The sequence below is a fragment of the Macrosteles quadrilineatus genome, unplaced genomic scaffold, assembly GCF_028750875.1.
Source record: "Macrosteles quadrilineatus isolate MER2022 unplaced genomic scaffold, UCM_ALF_1.0 Scaffold_8__2_contigs__length_117827958, whole genome shotgun sequence".
Taxonomy (NCBI): Eukaryota; Metazoa; Arthropoda; class Insecta; order Hemiptera; family Cicadellidae; genus Macrosteles; species Macrosteles quadrilineatus.
Window position 1 is genome coordinate 8,011,179 of NW_026542601.1, and position 14,408 is coordinate 8,025,586.

Sequence of the window (14,408 nt, forward strand, 5' to 3'; positions counted from 1 at the left end):
TCTCAATTTGTGAGAGTTAAATGATTTTGCAGTCTATATAATTAGCTAATATTAAATAGGATATAAGACTCATAAATAGGATAGATTGCAGTAGTGGATTCATTGTTCAAAAGTTAGGTATTTTTTGTTCATATTTCAAATTATACATGACTTTTTCTAAGTAATAATGTACATATATTTATTTCAAAAACCGAGTGTCGAATAGCATTACTTCTTAATCAACAAATAATTAGTTTAGTCGTACACAAGCTAAAATAAATTATATTTCCACGGAGAAAAAAGTCTGACACTTTGCTTGTAAAGCGATTGGTTCAAGACCAGGTATATACAAATATTTTTTGAGAGGACTAGACAACTTTTCCTTACAAAACATGATTGCTCTAGGACAATATTAAAGATGAATCAAAATTTAATAAAATCTTTGAAACTTTTTCTAATTTTTGCGTCTGACACGAACACACCTGACAGTTGTAGACACATGATGACCTAGTTGCTCAGACTACTAGACATTGTATGCTCGATAACACTGTTTGTATATTACAGGTCATCTGGAAAGATGCAGTATAGTATCAAATCTGATTGCAACCTAACTTCATCTAGCTGGGTGAAAAGACAACAATAGTACATTGTATAAATGTGTCAAAACAATTTTGTAATCTTATTTTTTCAGTAGGCAGAACGTCTAGTTTTTTCTAGTTTAGTACCCTTAAAAGAGAAGAACTAAATTTTTAATTAAAATTGTCATTGAAGTGTGTTATAACCATATAAAAATCGTAAACCTCTCCCCAATTTCATCTTAAAAAAAAAGATTAATTTTTTTTTTATTTTGATTAGAAGAAAAATTAGGAAAATGTAAATAAGCGTCAAGGTCGAGCATTAGGTTGTGCATTAATTGCGCCAAAGAGTTCCTTAATTGCGCCAAGCCCTCAAAGGTTCCCAAAAAAAGTTACTTGCGCCAGTTTACTTAACATCTAAGCTAGCTATTCAAGGAATTACGAATTGTTAAGTCGTATTTAAAATGTGCACATGTACCATTGTTAAAAGTTAATGTTTGAGATTTTGTTTGCAATATTATAAGAAGCTGTATAGATCGTATCACAACTTTATCTCTGTATTTGGAAAGGTGCACATTCCGATAGTTTATTTCCTGCTGGGGCCTCTCTGTATATCAGCATGCCAGTTGTATTTATCTACTGCAGTTTTAATACATCATTTGAACGTTGGTTCCCTTTTACCTTCAGGGAACTGTGAATCTTTCATCAATAAATTGTGGAAAGTACGTTAATATGGTATGTTTAGAATAAATGTTTTAAGTAAAATTCTATGTTACTGCAATAGAAATCCGTATTACATTTTTACATATAAGTATAGTATTTTATTTCATAAATAAAAATTTCCATTTATATTTTTAACCTTCAAAGAGATAGTAAACATTTTCAATATGCAGAGGTCGTTCAGTGTGCCTCTCCTCTTCTCAAACCCACTTGTTCTTAAGTTATTACACAAGAGCAAGGGTTGAATGTAAATTGTGGTTTATGTAAACTTATTTCGCTAAGTAAGAGCATAATTTAAATGTTTAACCCCTTAAGAAAGAGGCCATATGTGTATTTATGAGAAACTTTTTTGAAATCAAGATTTATGTCTAACTCTATATATATTCTATATGTTTTATAGATATATCTTATATCTCCTTTCTAGGTTTATGGGTTCGTTTTGGTGCTGGCTGTAAAAGTGAACACATGAATGACATTTTTTCATAACGCACTTTTATTAAGAAGATATAGAAATAAAAATTAAATTCATATATAGTTTCAAACATTAATTCTATTGCCACTGTTTTTTTTATCATAAAAACAATTTACTCTAGCAATAGTACACTCAGATATGATATGAATCCTCATATAAAAAAAACGTCTGGGAAAGTCTGAGGGATCTAGTTGGGAGGAGAGCCCGAGGTCTATTTCATAACGGTAATTAATTGGCCTATAAAAACTATTCTTGCTCCGAAAGCTACACTTCCAAAATCATGCAAGGCTTAGCATTGCTCTGGAATATTTTTCACGGTAATTTCCCCAACATGCAGTGCTCCAAAATTCACTACGGTACTACAAAAATGTTCTTTGTCAAAGTGTATTTTATAACATTGTCTTCCTAAAAAAAACACCTGGCTTTTGTTGTTTCTGAGTTAGTTAAGTTGTAGTAAGCTAAGGATCCTTGGATCCTAGACGTTTTAGCTCGTAAAACAATTAAAAAGCTACAAGGTCAGTGCACTAGATATTTGAATAACAATCACTTTGGTATTTAAAAAACATTTTGACATGGTGTATTACTCTTTGGCGGCTGTTTGAAATTAACGAAATCAAAATTCCTCTTATGGCGGACAAATCCAGAAAGGCCGTTGGCTTTCATAGACTCCCTTGGAAAACAATTCAAAACTACAAAGAAAATGTCTAATCCCATAGTGTTCTAGATATTTAAATTATAATCACTTTGGTGTTTGAAAAAAAGTTGTAGGTAATAAACCCTTCAGCAGCTGTTTAAAACTATCCAAGATGGCCACTAGAACCAATAATTAGTAATTACTGTATAAGTAGCATATCAATAAACTTTTTTTATTCACGTCTGTGTAAGAAAAATTAAAAAAAAAAACCGTCCGTTTTCATAATGTCAAGGATTTATAATTTAAAAATAATGAAATTTAAACTGATGATAGAGGAAATCATGTACTAAAGAAAAAAAGTAATTATGTTTGTAATTTTCGAATTGGAAGCACGTCGCACAAGGATCATTAAAGATTGCGATCACTGAAGCAAAGATATCGTCCTGATAGGTCATCAATTACCAAGGTTCATGGATTTCCAACACCAGCTTTAGTTGGGATTCTTTTAAAAATCTATTTACAATTAATGGTCGAATTTGTTGGTAAAATTTTAGTATGTTTTTCTTCCTGTTCAAACCCATAACGTATAATTATCTACATACACTAAATATCTTAATACGGTTTCAAAAGTTCCCTAAAAAGGTTTTCTTTGAATGAAATATTTTATAAAAATCGGTTTAATAAGATATTACTGCTAGATATACACAATTAATTTAAATCATCGGTGCAACTAATTAAAATACAAATTAGCCTCTAAATTAATAGGAAATTTGAATTTGCTATCTGGATTTTTATTGGTTACTTGATCATTTAACTAGTTTTTTTTCGTTAATATACAACACCGCAATATATGTAATAAAATAATATTATAAATTGGGTTTAAATCTATACCAAATACCAATCTAAATATTGAAATAGGTCTAAAGTTGAACGTTATTATTTTAATTAGTTTGAGAGGACGTAAAGATTTAACTCTGGTGAAAGTTAAGTCATAAATAGACAGCTTTAGATCCTTGGCATCCATAAAAACATTTTAGTCTAACTTTGGCCATTTCATGAATAAAACATAACCGTTACTAGAAGTTCGCTTAGCCTAAAACATTCGAGATTTATTTTTCCCATTATACAATGCTATTAAACAGCATATGGCAATAACATTGTAGCAAGAAGCATGCAAAAAATGGTAATGAGAGTAAGCTAAAATACAAAATAAATATCACTAGGGAAACATTTCGTTCTTCAAACAATTTCACTAAAAATTTAAATATAACAATACAATATGAATAATTAAATTGGTCATTACAACAAGAATTCTTACTAACTAAATAATATAAATTATTTGTTTTAATAAACATAAAATGATCTAAATTTACTAAATATTTAATATTTTACCCGTTTACAACATCATCTATCGTTGAAAAATATGGTAAAGTAGACATTACAATCGTTTGTTAATTTACAAGGCAGTTTTTAACTTTATTAATTGGACCATTGACGGATTGGGCTGCTATGTATTAGTGTTTTTAATTCAACAAGAACTATTTGACCATGACTAAGTAAAAATTAAGTTATTACAAACTCTACTTATTGTACTAATTTATTAAGGTGTAAAACTTAAAAAGACAGTTGGAAAACTAATAACAGCGCACTCGTTGACAATCTCATTCAACAATTTGCTCTTTAAGTAAAATCTGGACACGGGTGGGCATTAATTGCGCCAACTGACCTAAGTCAGGTAGTCGGGTATTCCTGAATTGCGCCAACTACCCCAGGGAGCTACTACATACGTTCTTTGACTTAAACAAGTGGCAGCCCTCTTTGACTGTATAATTAATTGAGTAGGTTAGGTTAGTTTAGGATAGGATAAGTTAGGATGACACGTAAACAAGGACATTCCTTCTGCCGGCAACTAATCCCCCCCTGGTATTATTAACTCTTGCACAACTAATAAATATTGTAGGGCTCCTTTGAGGGCTTGGCGCAATTAAGGAACTCTTTGGCGCAATTAATGCACGACCTCTGAACACAATTGGTTTATGGATAGAGTGAACTCTGTAACCAAAGCTATTGTTAATGTATATATACAGTAGTAGTAAATCTTAGTAGTATAGTAAATCTTAGTTTTGTGTTTCAACTAATGAAACCTGATAGGTTTTTTGTTGTTTTTTACTGGTTTGTGGTACCAATTTCTACTATACATTGTTTATATTATATTTTGAAGAGGCTAAACAATAATTAAGATGCCTTATAAACTTGCACAAATTAAAAATTTTGAAAGAATACTTTATTTTACACTGGGTTTTGTTAAAAAACACAAAACTATACTGTAGATATATATTTATTTTAAATTGGCGTAGCTTTTATCCACTACCTACTTTGTCTTTTTAACTTAGAACATGAAGTTTATTATTTTCATCATAAAGGTTTTGAGTTTTCTTTTATGCAAGAAAATTTAACAGTATCCATGTCATTGGACCGTTATATCAAAGTTTAAGAAGTTTCCACGAAACTTTGAACTTTACAGGTCCCTTGACGATAATAAAAGTAAACGACATTAATTTAACAAAGTTATGTTGGAGTATAAATAATAAAATCTTTATTTCACTATATTATTGTTTACTGATCCTTCAATAATTATTCGTAAATTATAATTTAATTTTACAAAATGGTGGTTGTTAATAATTATAACTTAACCATGTATTTATTTTATTTATTTATTTATTTTATTTATTCCATTTATTCTATTTAATCTATTTATTCTATTTATTCTATTTTTTCTATTTATTCTATGTATTCTATTTATTCTATTTATTATATTTATTCTATTTATTCTATTTATTCTATTTATTCTATTTTTTCTATTTACTCTATTTATTCTATTTATTCTGCTTATTTCATTTATTATATTTATTTATTTTTATTTATTATTTGTATTATTTTTTTTATTTTTTTTTATTATATTTTTATTTTTGTTATTTTTTTTTATTTTTTTCACTTTTATTTTTTTTTATATTTTATTTATTTTATTTATTTTAATTCTATTTTTTATTTATTCTATTTTTTTATTATATTTATTTCATTTATTTATTTATCATCTCTTTGGTGTTTTTAATTTGTTTATTTATTTACTTACTTCCCACTAATAATCAATCTCACTGACTTCATCATTTTCATACTACATTATCACACAGATTCAATTATGTTATACATCACTGCCAAGCTTAGAGTAAACCGATAGCAGTATAGCTAATCGTTCACAGTCAAAATTTCAAGTGCTGTTCTATATAAATTTCTAAAATTTCTATTGCTATAAATTATGTGTGTGACAAATGTCTAATTATTGAAGACATTTCACCAAGCTCTTAAAGTAGTCTGTTATTTTGTTATAGTTATAGAATAAAATACTGCGTGGTATCCATCAACGTTATTATTGAAACAGTTTTTGAAATATTAAAAAGCAACCTCAAAGAAATGAGTCGGATCCTACTCCAAAGGGAAATGTGGGAATGTAAATGTACATCTTATGTTTGTGTAATGTTCTCTTCTGGGAGGTGTAAACCACTTTTATACCGAGCCACAACACATAAAGTTCACGGCATGTTTAATTCCAGGATCCCAGTGCAGGACCATCTTTCTTGTCCTGAACGCACAATATTTACTCATCTGGGGAACTCAGGCTATGTGTGTTTACATGATGGTTAAAGGTTCTTTTAAAAGTAATTTATGAACATTGAAAATGTGCTATACATGTTTAAGTATAAGAATACGTAGCTTAGTCAACTATTGATTGGTTTAGTGCCTCTGGTTGGCAAAAGTGGTGGCTGGTTGTTTTTGTTTGAAATTTCTATAATGACGAGTCTATATATTAGTATATATATGTAGAAAGTGCATTCTGTACACTGTACAGGCCAGTTAGGTGAGTCCGTGCTTTTGCTTTGATTTGGATTCGAAACTGGACTCGGCTAACTTAACCGTTTGGTATTTAACTAGGTTGTCTGCTTGCAACATTGAGAGGGAGGATGCGTATTAATAAAATACTTTTCCAAATGTTATATATTTGTTACGTAAATGGTGTGTCTACTTGCAGTATCCAAAGTCAATTGTGTATTTAGTTCACATAAATATACTGCCTACTGCATGAACTAGTATCCAAAGTCAATGGTACATTTGGTTCACATAAATTGAATGTTTGCTTACGGTATCCAAAGTCGATGGCATAATTGTTTCACATAACTGGAATTCATTTTTTAGTATCTAAAGTCAATGGTGCATAAGCCTAATTAATTATTTTTGTTTAGTAAATTATACTAAACGCTATTAATTTTATTGTTATTTATTTTTTTCTGTGTTTGTAATGTGCTAGTTTAGGTACATTATTTGTTAATAAACATATGTTACTACGTTTTTGTTTACCTTTTATTATTATCTTACAAATACTCTCATGGCAACCGATTAACCAATAAGGTCCGTGTTCAATTTCTAAACGTTTAAATTTACTCGAGAAAAATACAATTTTTAATATTTCAGATTTATAACTTCTCATAGTGACTATGCTAAATGTCGTGCGGATCGCTACGGCCTAGGAGTATTTGGAGAAGTAGGAGTTTAGTATAAGAGCTTCGCTCGCTTCGTTGCCCCCGCTTAATAAATGATCCTGATTAAATAAACAAATTGTTTTAGTAACTAACATAACTAAGTAATCTTATTAGACGGCACCATTTCGCTCGTTCGTTTTAACGTTATTTTATTGTAATGAAATTAAAAGGGACAATTAAAACAGATTGTCATAAATCTATACGGCTAAAACCCATCTGTTTATCTGTTGTTGTAAAAAAAACCCATCTGTTGTGGTTCTGACCACGTTATGGCTAAAATACAGATTTCTGTGTGGTTATACTAAGTAGCTTAGCTGTAATTGTTAACTAATCTTGTTATTTTTTAGGTAATTTCTCACCTCAGGATAGGATCAGATTCAAATACAGAAACGTCGTTAAAACTTATTTTTTACCCCTCAACCATTACTCAAAGCATCTAGTTCATATTATTTAGCCTCACAGTACAGTACTTGTTTTAAATACAGTACTACTGTTAAAATACTACAATGCCTCCCCTACTGCAACAGTCCCATCATTAAAGTGAGATATTCTCTATAAAGGTCTTTAATTTAATTTTAAAGATTTCTTTTGGTATCGGAAAAACTTAGACTCTTTAAACATTGACTCAACATTAACTTGAATTAGGTTTTTAGACTTAGTAATTCCAATTGAAAAATTTAATTAGAGAACTCTCTTAATTGAACTAATTAGAGCATTTTGTTTTATTCTCAAGCAGTTCTCTATTCAGGCTCGGCTGTTACATTTCTTTAAAACGCCCTAGCACAAAAATTTAAATGATCAATTTGCATAAAACAGTTCCATTATATTGAACCTCATTTGAATGCATTGGATAGTGTGTAATTAAAATATTCAAATCATCTGATTCCTTATTCTTTTGAAATTTTAAACTCATTTTCTCTAGAGTTCCATAAAATGCAAACGACAGTTTAAAATGTTTTTAGTTCCTTGATAACATTTTCTCTCTAAATAGTTTCATTGTTGACCTTACGGTTTTTGTTTGAAACAGTATGATACATTTTCTGACGTTGTATTTGTATTACTGTAGAGTAAAACTTCTTAAAAGACAATGGCATCTATATATTACTAAGCAATCATATATCTTGAAAGCCTTTTTTCTTAGCTCCTGTACATCACAGGGAAAATCTACGCATACTGTTAGAAAGATATTTCCTTTAGAAGTGATGACTTTGTGAATAACAACTTTTAAGTAAAAAAAACCCCTATTTCTGTAAGAGGTTGGTTAAGGTTTACATTAACAGTATATTGAAAGTCCACAACTTTCAAGGAATTTTATGTAGCTTTCTCCTCACATAAATACATGGAGGTGATTAAATAAGTTTCTAGTAGCCCCGAGGGGGATATTAAAGTTTAAACTTGACAGAAAATGTCACTAACTTGGATCAGACGCATCGTTACACTAGAAACTTTCTAACCTAATAAGTTACAACTTTGATAAATGTTTTAAACAATGGACACAAAAGTGTAGGGATTTATTTATACTTAGTATAACGAGTGGTTACCATGGTTACCATAGGTTCTGGCGCACACCACTGGGAGCTTAGGCTGTAACTACTTGGCACTCCTAGCGGTGTCCGCCAGAACCAATGGTAACCGCAGCACAGCTGACAGTCTATATTTAATTCTTGTCCATGTTAAAACTTATCTAAGACAGCTGATGTTTTTGATCGTTTCTATTCAGGTGTAGGCTAGTTTTGAAAAGAGCTTATGTTGTAACGCCTGCATAAACTTACGACAATTACATTACACCTATGTTAGCAGCATGCAGCGGTATAGCTCTAGGCGCTACTTTAAACTAAAATTCCAGTTTGAATACTATTTGAAATCTTTATAAATTAATCATGCCTTAGTTATTTATTTTTTTAATTCATAACCTATTTATGGAGCTGTTTAAAAACTTTCATAAAAATAATCATTCAGAATTATAGGTAGTGAAATAGTAATAAAATTAATTGAGAGATTAAGTATCAAATTTTTGTTAGAACGTACTTATCTGGGAGCGTTTTGAGTGTAACTGGAGACATAGTTTTGGCAATAAACTATATATAACCTATACCTTTAGTTTTTGTAGTTGTTCTTTTTTTTTAGAAGAAATAGCACACGCTTTCTGTAGCCTCCCCTATCAGTGACTTGTTAAAATAAAATAAAAGATAATAGGTAATATTTCGTTTACATTGGTACGGTATTATATTGTATTTCGGTTACTGTTTATATATATGTGGCCTAATAAATAATTATATTTTATTCAAGACGTAGAAACTCAAGACTAAAATTGTTACTAAAGTTGAGGGTTTTACTAAGGGTGCAGTAAGAAAACAATACTATTATAATAGACAATTGTGCTACTATTGCGTCTACTTAAAATTTTGAGTTTACACAGACCAGTAACACTAGTATCAGTATTCGAACTGCATTGCCGACTTGACACAACAAGCGTACCGACTTATCGACACATCTAGCGTACCGTAGTGGCACATCCAAGCGGCGACTGCTAGAACTACCCTGTAGACATACTACGTTTCCGACATAGTTTGAAAACATTTTATCCGTATATCCAAACAAGCGACCAAGTGGTAAATGATGACTAAAAACCATCGATTCGCAGACTAAGCGAAAATCAAGCTGCTTTAATGAATTTTCATTACTGTAGGCTCATAATAAAAGAACTGTGAAAAAGGTTAGATTTCTTTTGCGCGAATTTTATATAACATTGGTTCAACAAGACAGCAACTTAACAACTTCGGTTTCCCACCAAGAAGAAAACAAACATTTTAATCTATGAAATTTAAAGCGTTTAATTCATTCAAGAAGTTTGATTTGTAAATATATATCCATAAGCAATCTTAGGAATAAAAAATGTGTCATTGAGGTGTTATAATTTAAGTCTGGCTACAACGTTGATTAGACTGATTTCTCACAAAAAAATTATTTTCAAAGTGAAAGCAAAGATAAAAGGAGTAGTAGACATGAAAGTCACTCCCAATCCCAAGAAACATAATCCAACAGTGTGGTCAAAACCGCAGGTTTAACCTCAGATTTCCAATATTTGTTGTATTTGCATTCGTTTGTGTTGTCCATCTTCAAGGAAAACTTTCTATGAAAAAGAGTTTCGAAAGTGAGACAATTTAATATCTAAAATACCCCCGCCGAAGCAAACCTGCAGACTAAGCGAATTTCCATTTCCCTGAATGGATTTACACTAAAATGTCTCCTTAAAAATATCACATTTATTCCCTATTTAAATAGAATCAGTTTAAAACATACTTAGGTTTGCTGCAACAGGGAGGGTAAAAGTGTTTTTTATGTAAAATGTTAATAGTTGGTAAGAAATAAAAACATTTTCCAAATTTGGGCAAAATATGTTAATAAACAAGCAAACTACAATAGTTTAATTATTCTCCATAAGAATAACATGGAAATTTTAAATTTACAATTTCTTGGAATTTTCTCCGTAACCATTAGGTGCATTATATCGCTTCAATATACTAAATTATTTGTTTTTTTAAGCTCTACAAAATAGTTTAGAAAGAAATTGCAAAATTTTATGTTTTTTGGGTCAAAAATGGGAAAAACCCATTTTTACCACATAAAAGCCCCCATAAACCCCCGTTCCCATGGTCCGATCATGCTGGTTCGCGAACTCGTTCAAATAAACGTAGGTTTATACGTTTATACCAAATTTCATCAAAATCGGATCATTTTTGCTCGAGTTATCGTGCTAACGGACACATATATATATATATGAATTTGAACGGATGGTGTTTTTGGCCTCTAGGGACCTCAAAACGAAAAAAAAATCGGTCCCGGGTCCAGGTCTTACCATGAGTACTACGGTAATAGCTTATTCCCTATATGGAAAATTCGCTAAAACTGAATTAATTTGTTTATATCACTGTAAACTGTTAATCAAAATCTAGATATTAAACATAGAGTAAAGAGTAACTACTAGACCGACAGCAGTGCTGCGGTTAGCATATGTTCTGGCGTCCACCGCTGGAAGGGGCATGTAGTTGCGGTGCACTACGTAATTACACGGCACTCCCAGCGGTGGACGCCAGAACTTATGCTAACCGCAGCACTGTATCGGTATATATTTAATTCTATTTGTCTATGCTACACTATTTATTTTGTGCTTAAACATAAAATCTTGCATTATAACATTAATATTGGTTTTTTCAGTACTTATCTGATAAGTCATAGTAAAATAATGGCAAATGTAATAATACAAATAAATAAATAAGTTAAATATAACAGTTTTTGCTTTATAAAATTATATTTTCGATTCACATTTTGCATTTTTGAATCACCTCCTTATTAGGATAAACGCAAAACTGTGTCAATGTTGTTGCGAAATGTACGAAATGGAAATTTTCGCGAACCACCAAACAAAGACAGCTGTTCGCAGCAATATGTCACGGTCCTTTCTAATGGCTCGAATCTCCTGTGGCAGAATGTACAAACAAACTATTTATGAGGGAGTGTGCCAATAAATCTTACCTTAAGCATTGGACTTTTAATCAAGGGGAATGACAGAAACAGATTATCTTGGTCACTGCATAGAAAAAAAAATATAGACTGGCAGCCGTGGTGTGGTTACCATAGGTTCTGGGTTATGGCACAAATCACTGGGAGCGCCGTGTAGTTACGTAGGGCGTACGCCGTAATTACTTGTCGCTCCCAGCGGTCTGCGCCAGAAACTATGGTAACCGCAGCAAAGCTATATTTAATTCTTTTTGTCTATGGTCACTGTCAGTAACGAAGTTGCAAGGATCAACTCCATTCTACACTAATCTTTAACTCTTCTTCAGACTAAATTTAATTTCGTTCAATATCGTAGGCCTACTAATAATAAAAATGAACACCTTATACATGCTTCCACGTGTTTTTTTTATATAAGTTTTATCTAAGTCCCTTATATTTTACAAAAATGTTGAAACAAAAGGAAAAAAAACGCATAAAAAGAAAAAAAATATTCCGTAACTCCAGTAATTTGGCGGTATATTTTTATTTTATTAATAATAATTACAATTGTAAAACTAGAGCCGTGTTCATTATTGCAATACTGAAATAGTTATTTGTGTAACTAGCGTGGTTATTGTTCAAATGAATTGAATTGAATTTAATTGAGTAGTGTGCATTATATTTTTCTTACAGTTACTATAAAGCATGCAAATAATTAGTCTTTCAAACAGTATACAACACGTTTTTAGGTTAGGTTAAATCCAAGCGTTGTACGAAATGGGAAACACTGCAACAGCTGATGCTTTATAGTAACTGTAGGAAAAATATAATGTACACTAGTAACATAAATGACTATTTCATTATTATTGCAATAATGAACATGACTCTAGTTTTACAATAATAATTAATATTGTTAAAAAAAATTAAAATATATCGCCAAATGACTGGAGTTACTAGGTATTTTTTCCTTTTTATGCGTTTTGTTGCCAACCAATTTCCAAGCATATAAGGATTATGTGCCTAATAAAAGCACGCGATTTGTGTTGATTGGTCGGAATTCTGGAGTGCGGAAAAAAAAGAGTGCGGCAAAAGTAAATTCAGCAATTAACTACTTTGCGTGCTATAATCAGTATAAGAAAGCCCACTTTTTTCGGGTGGTTTTAGGAAAAAAATATTGCTCATGGAATCAAATAGTTTTTATTTTTATTTCATACATTCTTCCTTCTTACTTCTACCACAGACAATATAATACTGTAATAGCGTAGTCTGTTCTTGTACGCTTGTAGGCTCCAGAACTCTAGACTTTTTACTATGTTCTAACGTGGCCCAACTTTGACAAAGAATCGTCCGTCGACTTTGCCACCCAAGTCAATACATTCCAAAAAGAATCGCCCAGATGTTTCGATCACCTGGGAGTCAATTGTATCAAATAAATTGAATGACCCCCTCCCCCCCCCCCCCCCACTCAGCGGGACTCAAAAACAACGTCCTACCCCGGGGCAATGCCGGGCGGTTTTGTTTTCAAAATAACTCTGATGCAAAACAATTCTTGTCTTAAGACAATGGGAGGAAATAAAGTTCGGCTGAATCGATGACGTCTACCAATTGTAGAGGGTAAGACTTAAGACTTCTAGGTATCTCGATTGTATAATGCATAAATTAAAGTATAAAAATACGTCATTTGTGGACACAGTTTCAAGAAGCATATTCAATAGTATTTAACTTTATAATCTCAGTTCTTCAATATATTTTAAAGGTAAGTGTGGAGTGGCAACTTCAGGGTCTAATTTTACTATTGTGTCAATTGGTGAACAAGTCAACAAACAAGTATATATGTGTGTAACTAGTGTGTCAAGTGGCACTTTGCTGCACACGAGAGAAATATTTAAGCAATGAGCCGCAGACGAGTGTGGAAAGTTTCTCGAGTGCGGCAAAGGCACTTTGCACTCGCTTTACACGTTATATTTTTCCTACAGTTACTATAAAGCATATAAACAATTTGTCTTTCAAACACTATACAACACGTTTTTAGGTTAGGTTAAATCCAAGCGTTGAACGAAATGGGAAGCAAACGCTGCACCAGCTGATCGTAGTCGTCTTTAGTTACCATCCTATTTCCAAGCGTACACGGATTAAGTGTCTAATAAAAGCACACTGATTTGTGTTGTTTGGTTGGAATACTGGCGTGTGGCAAAAAAGTGTGGCAAAAGTAAGAGTGCGGCAAAGGTAAGTTTATGCATCAATTAGCAACTTTCTGTACTATATTCAGTGCTACGAAGCCCACTTTGTCAGTTGACAATAAGAATAATAATTCCTTTTGTCCTACTTAAAGTCTAATTCATCTCGGATTCCATTGAAATCTCCAAAACTACCTCATTAGATCCACGACATTCCTTAAATCCACATATTTCCTATTCAAACTAAACCCCTGTTTCTATTTGTCATCCGGTTTCTCTCGACGTTTCGCCCCGATGCTCCGACCGTACTCAGGCCATGTTTCCGTTCAATGAGTCATCTATCACCTGACTCATTCCCACCTGTTCCGAGCTTCACCAGGTGTACTAATGCATTCTGGGGCCTGTTTTTTACATTTTGTTCTACCATGAGTCATCCGTTTATAGGCCTATTATACGTAATTTTCTTGGAATTCTCAGCTCTGGTTTCGGTTTTGGTTTTATTACTCCCCTTGTGATTCATACGGCGGGGTCAAGGTAGGATGTGTTTATGTTCATTTTGGAAGTTTCAATTTTAGTAATTTAAGTTTTATGGTAGAAAAATATGGCAAACTTTCTCATTGAGGGCTTCCAAAGATATGGGTGGTTTGTGCTTTAATACCTTTGTTGCTCTTTAATAGTTTATTTTTATGTACTTAGTACGTTGCTTCGAGATATACTTGCAGTATTGGTTTTGAATAATTTCAATCTTGGTAATTT